This window comes from Halichoerus grypus, chromosome 6, assembly GCF_964656455.1.
Source record: "Halichoerus grypus chromosome 6, mHalGry1.hap1.1, whole genome shotgun sequence".
Classification (NCBI taxonomy): domain Eukaryota; kingdom Metazoa; phylum Chordata; class Mammalia; order Carnivora; family Phocidae; genus Halichoerus; species Halichoerus grypus.
The window spans coordinates 45,522,058-45,533,208 of NC_135717.1; the positions used below are offsets into that span (position 1 = coordinate 45,522,058).

Sequence of the window (11,151 nt, forward strand, 5' to 3'; positions counted from 1 at the left end):
TGACCATCTAGACACTGAAATTAAAAATAAAATACCATTCACAATTGCTAAAAAAAATACCTACGTGTAAAACTAACAACATACATGTGGGATTTGTACACTAAAAACTACAAAATGCTGGAAAAAAATCAGACAATACCTAAACAAATGTAAAGACATACCATTTTCATGGATTGGAAGACTCAGCATCTTAAAGTTGTCAATTCTCCCCATACTGACAAACAGGTTTAAAGCAGTTCCTATCAAAATCCCAGCAAGGGGCGCCTGGGTGGCTCAGAGCGTTGGGCATCTGCCTTTAGCTCAGGTCGTGATCCTGGGGTCCTGGGATCGAGCCCCACATCAGGCTCCCTGCTCTGAGGGGAGTCTGCTTCTCCCTCTCCCCTTGCTTCTCCCCCCGCTCATGCTCTCTCTCTCTCTCTCTCTCTGTGTCAGATAAATAAATAAAAAATTTTTTTAAATCCCAGCAAAACTTCTGTAGCTACGACAAGATTATTCCAAAATTGATATAGAAATGCAAAGGAACTACAATAGCTAAAAATTTTTGAAAAAGAATCATACAGTGGAGAATCAAAACAAACAAACAAATAAAAAAAGAGACAAACCAAGAAACAGAGTCTTAGGTATAGAGAGCAAACTGATCATTACCAGAGGGGAATGAGGTAGAGGAAATAAATGGAGGGGTGGAGGAAATAAGTGAAGGGGGTAAAGGAGTGCACTTATTGTAATGAGCACTGACTAATGTATAGAGATGTTGAATCACTATACTGTACCCTGGAAACTAATACAACACTGTTTGTTAACTACACTGGAATTAAATTTTTTTTTAAAAATTTTAAAAAATAAGAATCATAAAGTGGGAAGCCACAGGGCACCCAACGTCAATATTTACTATATAGCTAGAGGAATCAAGACAGCATGGTATTATTGACAGAGGGATGAACACATAGATCAATGGAACTGAATAGAGAATCCAGAAATAAACCCACATAAATATATCCAACTGACATTTGATAAATCATTGGAAGAAAAACAGCCTTTTTAAATAAATGGTGCTGGAGCAATTGGGTCAGAAAAAAAATTACTTCAGCCTAACATAAGGCACACCTTATACAAAAATGAACTCAAAATGGATCACAGAGACCAAAATATAAAGCTATAAAACTTTCTGAGAAAAACATAGGAAAAAATCTGTGGGACCTAAAGCTAGGCAAAGACACCAAAAACATGATCAAAAAACAAAAAAGGAAAAAGTTTCCGAGATCAGATGAGATCAGGCGCGTTCAAGGTGGTATGGCCTTGGACAAAAAAAAAGGAAAAAGTAATAAACCAGACTTCATTAGATGTAAAAACTTATACTCCACAAAAAACCCTGTTTAGAGAATGAAAATACAACCTACACACTGGGAGAAAATATTTGCTAATCACATACTTACTGTCTAGAATATATAAAGATTCTCAAAACCCAACAGTAAAAAAAAAAAAAGAATCCCAATGAGAAAATGATGGGCAAAAAATAAACAAACACAAGACATTTCACTGAAGACGATCTACAAGCAGCCAATAAACTCAGGAAAAGATGCTCAACATCACAATTCATTAGCGAAATGCAGAGTAGAAGCACAGTGAGAGATCACAATCTCCAGAATGATTGAAATGAAAAACACCAACCAAATCAGATGCTGGCGATGGGGTGGGGAAACTGGATCACTCATACGTTGCTGATGGGGATATAAAATGATACACCCACTCTGGAAAACAGTTTGGCATTTTCTTAAACAAGCAAACAAAAACTAAATATGTAATGATCCAGTAATGACACTTCTAGGCATTTATCCCAGAAAAAGAAAAACGTATAGTCGCATTTTTTTAAATGGTATACAAATGTTTTATAGTCGCTTTGTTTGTTCTAAAAGAGAGAGAGAGCACAAGCAGGGGGAGCGAGGCAGGCAGAGGGAGAAGCAGACTCCTCGCTGAGCAGGGACCCGATGTAGGACTCGATCCCAGGACCCCGAGATCATGACCTGAGCCGAAGGCAGATGCTTAACCAACTGAGCCACCCAGGCATCCCTAGTTGCTTTATTTGTAATGCCCCCAAACTGGAAATAATCCAGACGTCCTTCATCGAGTGAATATGGCTAAACAAATGGTGGTCCATCCACACATGGAATGTGGTTCAGCACTAAAGAGAAAGGAACTGCTGATGTGCACAACAACCTAGATGAATCTCCAGAGAATTATGCTGGATGAAAATAATCTAATCCCCAAATATTGCATACTGTATGATTCCATTTATACAACATCCTTGAAATGACAAAACTATAGAGATGGAGAGGAGATTATAGCTGGCAGGAGTTAAGTTGGGAATGGGGACAGAAGTGGGTGTGGCTAGAGAAATCCGGGCATCAGGAGGGATCTGGGCATCAGGAGGGATCCGGGCATCAGGAGGGATCCGGGCAGCAGGGGAAACATTGTGTACCTTATGTATCAATGTCAGTATCCCGGTTGTGATACCGTACCCGCAGTTTTGCAAAATATAATTATGGGGAAAATTGGTGAAAGGTACACTGAATCTCTCTGTATTATTTTCTAAAACTACCTGTGCATACTCTGCCGCAAACTTGCAGTAAGACTTTCTGGAAAGTCAACAAGAAAATTTTACATTCAGGGTGCCGAGAAATTTCTCCCCTAAGGAGAGGCTGGTTACTTGCTGCCACATACAAACACACAAATTCTATCATTTTACAGATGTGCCAGAATGTGAAAAATGTTGAAAAGCCTTGACTGAAGGCAATGAGAAAATCCTCACCCCAAAAACAAAACTTCTTAAGCTCATCATTAAAATAATTAAATAGTATCACTTCTTTGAGATTAAAGATCAGAATGCAGTACAGTATTTCAGGGTGACACTGGATTTCTTTTTTTAAATATTGGGTGTTTGTTTTTTTTTTAAGTAAGCTTTAACATGGGGCTTGAACTCACAACCCTGAGATCAAGAGTCTTGTGCTCTACCAACTGAGCCATCCAGGCGCCCCTGAAATTGGATTTCTAAGCCTCAACAGATGGTCAGCATTTAATGTTAATTTTATGGAGAACTCTGTAAATGTTTCTTACATATTTGTTTTACTTTACTGGAATCTAGCTAGGGAAAGATATTAATAAAGTACTTACTATAAATTTTTTGAAAATCACATGTGAATATGCAATTACCTCAAATAAAACATTTGACTTTTTTAAAATTAAGAATAAAATTATGAGTATACATACTTTACATTTTATATTTAATAATAATATATCATGAGCATTTTTTTCATTGTCTAAAATATGCCTATATATTTATTGACTATAAATGTTTCACTTATAGATATGCCATATTATTTAACTATTTCCCCCCAGGGATTTGGATTATTTCAAGTAGTTTGTTTATTATTTTTAAAAATGCTGAGAATAGGGACTCCTGGATGGCACAGCGGTTTGAGTGTCTGACTCTTGGTTTTGGCTCAGGTCATGATCTCAGGGTGGTGAGATCGAGCCCTGTGTCAGGCTCTGTGGTTGGTGTGGAGTCTGCTTGAGTCTCTTTCTCTCTCCCCCTCTGCCCCTCCCTCCGGTCTCTCTCTCTCCCTCAAATAAATAGATAAATCTTTTTTAAAAATGCTGAGAATAACATCCTGGTGTCCTTTTTTTTTTTTTTTTTGAAACACCTTTATTGAGATAGAAACAACATAATAATAAAAATGCACCCACTTAAAGTGTAACAGTTTAGGGGCACGTGGTGGCTCAGTCAGTTAAGCATCTGACTCTTGATCTCTGCTCAGGTCTTGATCTCAGGGTCTTAAGTTAAAAAAAATTTTTTTTTTAAGTGTACAGTTTAATGTTTGTAAGTGTATTCACAAAGTTGTGCAACCATCACCACAATCTGATTTTAGAATGTTCTTGTCCCCCGTCAGCAGTCAATCTCCATCCCTGCCCTCCCCTACCCATTCGCCCACCCCAGCCCTAAGCAACCACTCATCTACTTTCTGTTCCTATCAGTTTGCCTCTAGAGACAAATTCTGGACATTTCCTAGCATTGGAATTGTAAATGTGTGGTCTTTTATGACTGCTTTCTTTCACTTAGCAAAATGTTTGCCAGGGTCATCTGTGTGATAGTGCCCTACTAGAACTTCGTTCCTTTTTATGCTGGATAATATTCCATTGGATGGATAGATCACATTTCACTTATCCACTCGACAACTGGTAAACATCGGGTTGTTTTCACTTTGAGGTTATTGTAAATAGTGCTGCTTATAAACAGTCACGTGTAATTTTTGTGTGCGGATGATGCTTTCATTTTCTTGGGTGTACATCTCGGAGCGGAATTGCTGAATCATATGGCAACTCTATGACTAACTTCTTAACCAAGTACCCTTTTCTGACTACTTCTTTACAATACATTCCTAACAGTGAAAATAAGTGGTCAAAGCATATAGGTAACTTTCAGGATTTTGATGCATATTGACAAATTATACTCCTAAAAATTATGCCAGTTTCTGCTCCCACCAGCAGCAGGAGAATGCTTTAACATGCGAATTTGGGATCCAGAAGCTCTTCAATGATCAGACCCACAGTTATCCAATCTCTGGACCTGCAGGCACTCACGAGGCAGCCCACCAGACAGAGCTTAGTGGAAGGAGCCAGAAGATCTGGGTTCTTCTCCCAGGCCTGCTGCTTGCTGTTGGCCATGCAACCTTTGCCAAGTTGTTTTCTCCTTTGTAAAAGGAAGTTAATACCAGGCCTGCCCAGGCCACTCAGCCATTGGAGGATCAAAGCAGGAAGGCGTGTAGGAACACTGTTGTGACGTGGACACACCCAGGCAGGAGTGAGTCTTGTCAAGGTGTCACTTTTTGAGAAACCCTGCTTCACCAGCTTGTCCTTGAGGATTGAGATTTGGGGCCGAACCTGGTACCTGAGGGGTCAGTGGCCGGTTAGTCCAGATATATCCACTTTAACAGAACCTGGGGACAAACAAATCTTCCTTTTTCTCCTATGAATGTGGTTGTGCAGCATGGTTTGGATGGTCATTAGGCTAAACCTCTCCTACTGCCACCTGTGAGGGAGCGGCTGTTAGGGAGGGGCAGCGAGGGTTAGAGATGCCGGGGAATCCATACCTGGACCGCGACGTGTTGTTATTACTAACGGAAAGTTCCGCCCTCCACCGGAATGAAAGGTGCCCCTGCAAAATTCTAACCAGTAGCGTCCCCTTTGTCCTCAGCTCTACGGCCATGACCAGTGGATTTTCTCTCCTGAGTCTTCCCACACACCCGGTGCCTTCCTCGAGGACAGTCGGGCCCACAGCTCTGCCCCGCCGGCCGGTGGTCCCGCGCTAAGGGCCCGAGGGGAGCCCGTGCCTCCACCCTGGTCCGCCGTGCCTGTGCCTGGACGGTGACCACACCAGGCCCCACGGAGCGTTCATCCCAGGGTTTGCGGGAGATTGCGCCTGCCTTCGGGGGTGTGAGGAAGGTGGCAGAGGCCGGGGGCCCGGTGCTCAGATTCCACCAGAACAAGCCACATGTGGGCAAACCCCAGCTGTGGGGGCCACGGGCAGACCAGGTTCCGCAGACATGCCCTCTGCCCGGCGCAGCTGCGTGCTTCCACCGGAGAAGGCTTGGGTGCTAACTCCGTTTCTTTTCGCTAGACCCAGAGGGCTTATTTGGGAGGCGAAGATATTTAATTCAGTAAGATTTGCTGTGAAGTCATAAGCATCCCTCACGTTTTAGGCACTTCGCCAACGTCATTTTTAATCCTCACGGCAATCTTGAAGGTAGGCATTATGCCTATTTTACAGATGAAGAAACTGAGGCTGAGAGAGACTAACTCGCCTGGGGCCATAAGGCCAGTGAGTAGCAAAGCCAGGTCTTGCCGACTCCAACCTTCGTGATGCTCTTCTCATGTCGTGATGACATCAGGATGTGACCGGGAGCCCACCTGCAGGTCCAGCCCAGTCCAGCCAGTGATGCAAGGGTTTGTCAGCTGTGGATCTCACCCTGGGCCAGGAAAGACCTGCCAGGGGCCTGCCTATGAATCGTGGGGGAGGGAGCAGGCGACAGTGCTCGGTTCTCTGTCCCGCTAGAGTCCGCTTCGGCTGACCCAGGCCCTGCTGGGCTTGGCTCACCAAGTGTTTATTCTAGTGCCTTCTTCCCTCTCCCCCTGCAAAGCCCTTTGTGTAATGGGTTTTCCCTTCCAGTGCAATTTCAAAACGTGTTGAGCCAAGGAGAGCCCTCAGGCCTCCTCTGGGTGTTTGCTGTTGTTGACAGGAAACATTAGTGATGAGTCACTCCAAAAGCAGTGTATCAAAGAGCAGGGCAGACTCGGGTGGGTCTGGAGAGCGCCTGGTGTCAGCTCGGGGAGGCCTTTGTGAGCGCAGCTGTGGGCATTACTCTCTCGGTGCGGGACACAGAGGACAGTGCTCCGGGGAAGGAGCCTCAGATCAGAGCACAGGCTGAGCAGAAGTCAGCAATGGAGAGCTGATGAAATCCATGTCCATCTGGGTCTGGGAGCCAGGGTGTCATAGCCAAAGGGTGCTCTTGCTGTGGGACCAGGCCCGGCCTGAGCCCCGGGTGGGAGAGGGCTGCCGGCCGACAGTGTCTGTGGGCTGACCCACCGGAGGGCTACAGGAGTTGGGGGCCACCTGCAAGTATGGGCGTCCCTGGGGGACATGCCAAAACCCCCCCAGCCTTTAGGGAGACGAGCAGTGTGCGCGTGACCAACGTCAGCATGTCACCACGCACGGACTGCGGTGGACTGAGTGTGTCCACCCAAAATCCTTATGTTGAGACCTAACCCCCACTGTGTTAGGTGTTAGGGGCGGGCCTTTGGGAGGGCATGAGGTCACGAGGGATTAATGCCCCTATAAAAGAGCCCCCAGAGCCCCCACGTCTCCTACCGTATGAGGACACAGCAAGCAGACGCCATCTGTGAACCAGGAAGTGGGGTCTCACCAGACACCGGATCTGCTGGTATCTTGGTCCCGAATGTCCAGCCTCCAGAGCTGTGAAGAATGAATGAATGTCTGTGTGTCTGGTGTTTGTTGTGGCAACCAGAGCTTACTAGATACATCCTCGTACTTACCTCTCATTGCTCAAAATCCTCTGTGTGTTGATGACCACAGGGCTGATTCTGGTACTTCCTACAGTGTCTATAACTAAATCAATACTCACGTATTTGATGAACTCCTGTCCTTATTTAAGTGTCCTAAGGATGTGGCCGAAGGCACAAGGGACCACGAGACAAAATGCCTAAACTTCAAGAAACGTGTATTCAAAATAGGATCAAAATAGAGATTCCCAGAGCACGGTGCAGAACACTACACTCTGAACTGTAAGATTATGTGGTTACAACCCAAATAACATTAGGGGTTTAGAGAGGACAGAAAACCTCAGCATTTAGAGTCATACTTAGAGTAATCAGGGGAGGCTTCCTGGAGGTGGTGAGGCCTGAGTGAGTCTTTGAATGATGGGTTCAGAATGGAGAGAGGAAATTCTAGATGGAAGGAGTAGCATGAACAGTCAGAACTGAATTCAGAGTTAGCTCGAGGCGTGTGGGTCATTCACTTCTTGGCCTCACTACCATAGTCCAGTCAAATAGCAGATGGTGGATGATACCACTGATGTGGGAAACAGCGTGCAGCCCACTGACAGAGCCCCGAAACATGCAGAGTGGGACCTTCCTCAAGTACTCGTCACTGCCTTAGTGCCTTCGTGTGTGAAAGGAACTTTATCCAGACGCCTGGGTGGCTCAGTTGTTAAGCATCTAGGCTCAGGTCATGATCCCCAGGTCCTGGGATCGAGCCCCGTGTCAGGCTCCCTGCTCAGAGGGGAGTCTGCTTCTCCCTCTGCCTCTGCCCGCTTGTGTGCTCTCTCTCTCTGACAAATAAATAAATAAAATCTTAATAAAATAAAATAAAATAAAAGGAACCTTATCTTGGCAGCAGCTGGCCCCCGAGGTCCTGAAAGCCTCGCTTCCAGATTCCTTGGAGACTTGCGCTATCCCTCACCCCCACGAATTAGAAAGTATACAATCAGTCACTCCTCCCAGTCCCAGGACATCTTTTTCTGCCCACAGTTCCTGGCCCAGGAGTCGGGAAGGGGTGACGGTACAGGCAGGAGAGATAGGAGGCTCCTGACCCCCCCGACTGGGTTCCAGAACGATGCCTGGCAAGTGGAGATGCTGAGACAGAGCGGAGCAAGAGATAAGGGGACAAACCAAGACTGCACAAGAATCTCAAGGCCACGAACTCCCCAGTCAGTTCTCAGCAAAAAAAACACTGCCACTAGCAGCCTCAGGGGCACCCCACTGGGGACCCCCTCGCATGCTAGAGAGCTTTTCCTTCCTTCACTTACTAAACTTTCACTTCACTTCACCCATTTGTGTCCACGAGATTCATACTTCACCTCCGTGAATGAGAATCCTGCAAGCCTGCGACCCCATCTCTTGAGTGCCCACTGTGTACGAGGCACCTGACATAAAGTCGTGTATGTAATTTTCGCAACAAACCTTATCGTGACCCCCAGTTCCCAACTAGGAAAATGGGGGCTGACAGAGGTTAGAGAACTTGCCTAAGATCACACAGCCCAGTGGCAGAGAGGACTCCAGCCTGGGCCTGCCAGGGAGGTGGGGGGCACCGGGTGGTAGCCAGCTCACGTTTGCACTCTGCCTGATGTCACTTGGGGTAAATGCTTTTCCCCTCCCCCAACCACCACTCCCTGAAATGCTGCTTCCACCAGGAAGCCTCTCCTGACCACCCCTCAGCCGCAACTGCTCACTCCTCCTCTGGATGTAAAGCTCCCTGAGGTCGCAAAGCGTCTTGTGATCAAAGGTGTCTTTAAATTAACGTTGGCAGTGGTTGGGGCGCCTGGGTGGCTCAGTCATTAAGCGTCTGCCTTCAGCTCAGGTCGTGATCCCAGGGTCCTGGGATCGAGCCCCGCATCGGGCTCCTTGCTTGGCGGGAAGCCTGCTTCTCCCTCTCCCACTCCCCCTGCTTGTGTTCCCTCTCTCGCTGTCTCTCTCTCTGTCAAATAAATAAATAAAATCTTAAAAAAAAAAAAAAAAAAAAACATTGGCAGTGGTTGGCCCCGGGGGCAGGGGTTAGGAGAAGCACAAGGCAAATTTGGAGGTGATGGTTATGTTCATTATTTTGTTTGGGGTGCTGGTTTCACATGTGTATTCCACGGGTCAAAGTGTCCACTTGGTGCAGTTTCTTGTATGTCAATTATAGCTCAACAAGGCTGCCCAAAAAAAAAAAAATTCTAACTCAGGGCTATCTTACTCAAAAAAAAAAAAAAAAGAAAAGAAAAACTGACGGGCAGGAGAGCTCCTTAGTGGCACAGAAGACCGGCGTGCTCTCTACAGGGTACCCAGCGCGGCGTTGGGCACACAGTGCTGCTCCCGAGGTCAGCGCTGGGGAAGCTTCTCCCGGGGCTGGCGCCACCTTCCCCACAGACGCAGCGGGGTACTGGGCCACCGCAGGTACTGCGGGACCCGGCTATGCCCCGGCGACATTTCACAAACCCAGCCCGGTCCTGCTGTCTGTCCTTCAGAGCAGGTGTGGGCCAGGCACTGAGCTGCGCATTTTTTAACAGATAAGGAAATGGAGCCGGAAGCAGAAAAGCTCATAAACTTTCTCACCTCTGAGTCAAGACGGAAGCAGCTAACTTCTTTTTCTAGCTGCCCCAGGATGAAACCTGGCCTGAGGTCTCCACCCCATTGGAGCCCCCAGCAACAAGCTCCTGTCTGCTCAGGCGCCCACAGCTGCCCAGCCCAGCCTGCTCAGAGCACCTGGGCCTCCTCCTGCAGCCAGGAGGCCCAACAGTGGGAGGCCCTCCCTGTTTGGTCTACTCGCTGGTTTCTTTCAACACAGCTGGGGGCTGAGTTATACTGGGGTTATGCACATTAGGACCACCAGTCTTAGGAGCAAAGGCATAATTTCCCCCCTAGGGCATTGTGCCTTGTGCTGGAGGGATGAATTAATACTATTTTTGGATTAACCCTAGATGCAGGGCTGCCATGTTCAGTCTCACAGGTTGCCCACTGCACAACTGCAATTACACAGTGACATACCAGGAGGGATTTACAATTTAACAGGAACAAACACGTCATAATATAGATCTCTTTTTACTGTAGACAAAGGGTTAGGAACAAGCAGACTTGTCCACTCCAGTGACTAGTGACAAACGGTGTAGGACATTAGGCTAAGGCCAGGCTGAGTTCATAGTTGGTGGTAGCCCCAGCTTACCCAGGAACTCGCTGTGTGACCTTAGGCAGAAGGCTCAGTTGCACCACTCCCAACAATACAGAACATGTGCAAGTACTGCGGAAAGTATATAATTTCAGTATTATGCATCATTATTTTAAAGACTAAAATCCAGATGACCAAAATACCACAGAAGCGTCACTACAGTTCTCTGGTCTAAGAGATAGGATTACGGCTAATGGAGGATTGCATGCCCCGGGCACTGGGGGGAAAAGCCAGGCGGGGCTAGTCTTACCCAAACGCTGCAGGAAAGAGAGAGAAGCACACGCTCTCTCTTACTGGTTCCGTGTTATCGGTCTCAGGCTGCAACAAAGAGCCTTTCTGCGAGCTTAATGGGGCCTGACTTAGCAAACTTCTCTGTCTCCTGCAGGAGAACAAAAACAAACCTTTCTCTCTGGGTTAGCCAGGTTCCTTTGGAGGGCTTGGGCTTGGGCAAACAGGGAGCTGGCGGGCCCGGCCCTGCGACAGGAGGAGACGGGCCGGAGACGAGGAGTGGGCGGCGGGGAGGGGCCCCAGAACCCAGCAGGGGACAGAGGAGCCCTGCGCCAGCCGTGCGTGCGCCGAGCGCCTGACGCCGGGGCTGCCGCTGGGCGGGTATCGTGCTCACAGATTGGAGCCTACCTAGTTAGCTCACTTAACTCTCTCCAGCACCCGAGGAGGGGGGCCGCCACTCCACTTTCTCCAGACTCACGGAGGCCACGGGGCAGGGGTGGGGCAGGTGAGTCCCACCCCGAGGCCTGCGCTCCTTCCAATGGCCCTGGCTGCCCCCCCGGAGCCCCAGCCTCCGCCCCTCATTCCCAATCCCCCAGAAGCCGTGGTCCTGCAAGCAGGAAACGCCACACCGGCCTGAAATCTCGTCCCAGCCA

At 47.6% G+C, this 11,151-nt stretch overlaps 1 long non-coding RNA gene across 2 annotated transcripts; it reads right to left on the reverse strand.

The window, feature by feature from the left end:
* Positions 1–1,278: 1,278 nt before the first annotated feature.
* On the reverse strand, positions 1,279–10,783 carry LOC118531889 (uncharacterized). Of its 2 annotated transcripts, none has more exons than XR_004915443.2 (2): positions 10,672–10,783; positions 1,279–7,024 (listed from the first exon to the last, which is right to left on the reverse strand). It is a non-coding gene; the product is annotated as an uncharacterized LOC118531889 (long non-coding RNA). The 2 variants fall into 2 exon arrangements; XR_004915442.2 differs by lacking the exon at positions 10,672–10,783 and adding an exon at positions 10,521–10,663.
* Positions 10,784–11,151: the final 368 nt, after the last annotated feature.